This window comes from Triticum aestivum, chromosome 3B (genome assembly GCF_018294505.1).
Source record: "Triticum aestivum cultivar Chinese Spring chromosome 3B, IWGSC CS RefSeq v2.1, whole genome shotgun sequence".
Classification (NCBI taxonomy): domain Eukaryota; kingdom Viridiplantae; phylum Streptophyta; class Magnoliopsida; order Poales; family Poaceae; genus Triticum; species Triticum aestivum.
This window is the reverse complement of record NC_057801.1, coordinates 849,491,011-849,494,296: the sequence shown is the minus strand read 5'-3', so window position 1 is coordinate 849,494,296 and position 3,286 is coordinate 849,491,011. Positions and strand designations below refer to the sequence as shown.

General features: G+C 39.5%; 1 long non-coding RNA gene across 1 annotated transcript; it reads right to left on the bottom strand.

Annotated features, from left to right (window-relative positions):
• Window positions 1–593: 593 nt before the first annotated feature.
• Window positions 594–3,279, bottom strand: LOC123067105 (uncharacterized). Its single transcript, XR_006431521.1, has 5 exons — window positions 2,757–3,279; window positions 2,448–2,682; window positions 2,323–2,362; window positions 1,731–1,793; window positions 594–872 (listed from the first exon to the last, which is right to left on the bottom strand). It is a non-coding gene; the product is annotated as an uncharacterized lncRNA (long non-coding RNA).
• Window positions 3,280–3,286: the final 7 nt, after the last annotated feature.

Sequence of the window (3,286 nt, the reverse complement as noted above, 5' to 3'; positions counted from 1 at the left end):
CCACCGCAGGACACGATTCATTGTGCTTCCTCGATGCATACTCCGGCTACACTACACCACAATACTACATCCCCGACACACAGGTTGGTTGGAAAAACTACGTCTACTGACAGACTGTCGGTCGGGAAGACTATTGCCGACCAACATAGTCTGTTGGGGAAAGTCCAGACGGGAAAGCCTTTTCCCGACCGACATATATTTCCCGACAGACAGTTGGACGGCAATAGAGAGCATTCCCGACCGACTTTCTGTTGGCCATACCATGAACCTTTCCCGACCGACTTTCTGTTGGTACTTCCGTAGAACTTTTCCCGACCGACTGTTCGACGGTACCATCTTTGCCGACCGATACTCTGTTGGGACTGCCATGAATCTTTCCCGACCAACTGTCTGATGGTGTCATTTTTGCCGACCAACTTTCCACTAGCCGAGGCATGACCCTTTTCCAATCAACAATTGGTAGGTATTTTCTTTGCCGACCAATAGCTGGACAACATTTAGTTTAGCCAAGCAATATTTAGTACCCACTCATTATTTCCCATCTGCCTTGCAACATCAATCAAGTTAACTAACTTGCATGTACTCTGAAAATATTAAATCAGGACCAAAAAGGATAACACATTAATTAATTCTCATCAGCATCCCAACATTTATGTTGTAGTCACGGAATCACCTGATAGATTTACAAAATGATAGATGCATGTCCGCCAATTCATTGTTTGCTCCATTACACAAACTACCCAGATGACGAGGCACCATATAGGTTTACAAAATGATACTAAAAGACGCTGTTTTTGCTGCATTACACAAAATGCCTAGCTGTTGCAAACTGCCATCTTCATGGTTCCTTCCGCTCCTTTTGTTTGTCTTTCCTACAAAGGATAAAAAAGTCACTGGTGAATTCATGCATTCATAGAGACAATGGCAAACATAGTAATTGTATAAAGCATCAATGGCAAAAACAAACTGTGGAATTTTAGTGTTACATAAAAAATAGGGCAAGTCCAGAATAATGCCACAACATGTTCTAACACGAATCTGTGCCATGTTGGGCATAATAAAGCATCAATGCCAGATGACCATGAAGTATATTTCAATAAATAGGAGAAATATGCATCATCTGGCCACAGTTTAGCATGTCCAGACGCCCAATTATTGGGAGCAACCACTAGTTTTCTAGCATGCATAGCGTCTGACTATTAATGCCAGATGACACATCCAGGTACGAACTCATGATAGTCATTTTTTCTAGAAAAGACCACTAGTTTTCTTTCTTTCTTTTCTCTGGGGTGGAGAAGACTGCATTGCACCTGACTATTATATTCTGAAAAACATATGTACTTCAGTGCCATTAGATTAAATTAAGCCATTACTTTCAGAGAAGCATATGTACTGTACATACAAATCTTCATAGGTATAAGAGCCAGAATCTATGAAACCATCAGGTTACACATAAGAGGAATAAAGATGAGTTGTGCTAACGACCAGTATTTGCTTTACTATTCAGACCATACAAGGAAAAATATGTTGGAGAACTTTACTATTCAGGCCATACAAGGAAATATATGTCGGAGATTTAGAATTAGTAGCTCAAACAAAGAACCAGGTTACGCATTTCTTTTTCAATATATAAAGGCATAACCAACATCTGCACGATTACTAAATATATGTACACTGCTTACTAATCTGTACGTACAGATTATAAATACTAGTTTTTTCATGATACTTACTGATTAATAGCTCATGGGTGGGCGCCTTCTTCATGCCTAGTTAGAATGGAGAAATTGCGCGTGCTGCCATATTAAAATATAGTTAGTCAAGATCTTAATAAAGATACAATGTACTATATCGGCCTAGAAACAGGATTCAGAAATAGCAACTTTAAAAGCAACTAGCAATGTATTATGCTCTGTTCTGTACTATGGATGTGCTAATTGGAGTTTTATGTACCGCCAAATTTAACTATTATTAAGAAATAAGCAGCTAGCAGTGTGAGCAAGATACAATGTTCAGACAATTTAACTATTATTAAGAGCAACTACCAGTGTTCTGTACTAATTGCAGAAAGTAGGCGGCTCAAGTTTGTTCAATTTTAAAGACTTGATTATAAATTCCTCAGCAGGTGTGCTCTTACAGTTTCTGTGTTACTAGTTTTAGGGAATCTGTGCAACTAGCCTATTGCTTCCTGATGCGAGACTATGCTCTCTGAATGCGGACCAGATTCCATGATGCACTCTTTATGCACTTTGAGCTAGGAAGCACCAAGAATATACTCTTGTACAGTACCAAGTGGTCATGATAACAGTGGGATCACAAAAATACCTTAGCGGCGAGATGATGAAGATGCCCCTGGCTTGTAGGGCTTCATGTAACAAAGTGATCATGAGTCAGTATCACACATCAAACAATTCAAGCCAAGTAGACAAAGCACATACTGTTGGTGATACCTTGCTAGATGGCCATGCAATGGACCTTGTGACTGCATCAGTGACAAATCGTAAACCATCATATTCATAAGGAAGCGTAGCATCCCTTCTGATCACAACATTGGCAACAACCTCATAAGTGCTGGTCCAAGGGGATCCGAGCCCGCAATTATGTCTGGACAACTGAGATAATTGCTGCCTTAGCAACAGGAGTTTCAGGACCAGTCCATGCATATAGAAGCACATCCATACCAATCTGAAAAATGATTATTTTAGGAACATGAAAACAAAATAGGATTTAAATATATAAACAGGGATGAGAAGATCTACTAGTATTTCATCTTGATGGGATTTGGAGCTTTTTGCAGGGGGGCTTTGCAATAACTCTTCTACGAACAAAGGGCTCTTCATCATCATCTTCATCATCGTCTTCATCATCTTCTTCACCATCATTGTTTTCCTCATCTTCAACTCTTGAGTTCTATCAGACAACAATATGGAAATAGAGTTATCGCATGCAAGATGGATTATTAATTGAATGTAAAGATGTGGAAATAGTTCATTACTCGTCGAGAATTGGAAACATGCTGCGAGCTAGGAGTTATAAACATTAGAGGATCGTACACAACACTTCTTTTCAGTATCACTTGCTTTAAGAACTAATCCATCTATATCTGTCCTAGCAGAAAGAGAAGAAAAACCTGTGTTCCGATCTTTATAGTTGAACATTCAGAATATCACGGCCTGTCCAACCAAAATGCGCACGCTAAAGAAAGGAAAAGGATGATTTGGTACGTAGTTTGCATATACTACTCGGCATTCTGACCTTTGCTCTGTCTGAAGAAGATTTGGTTGGTTCG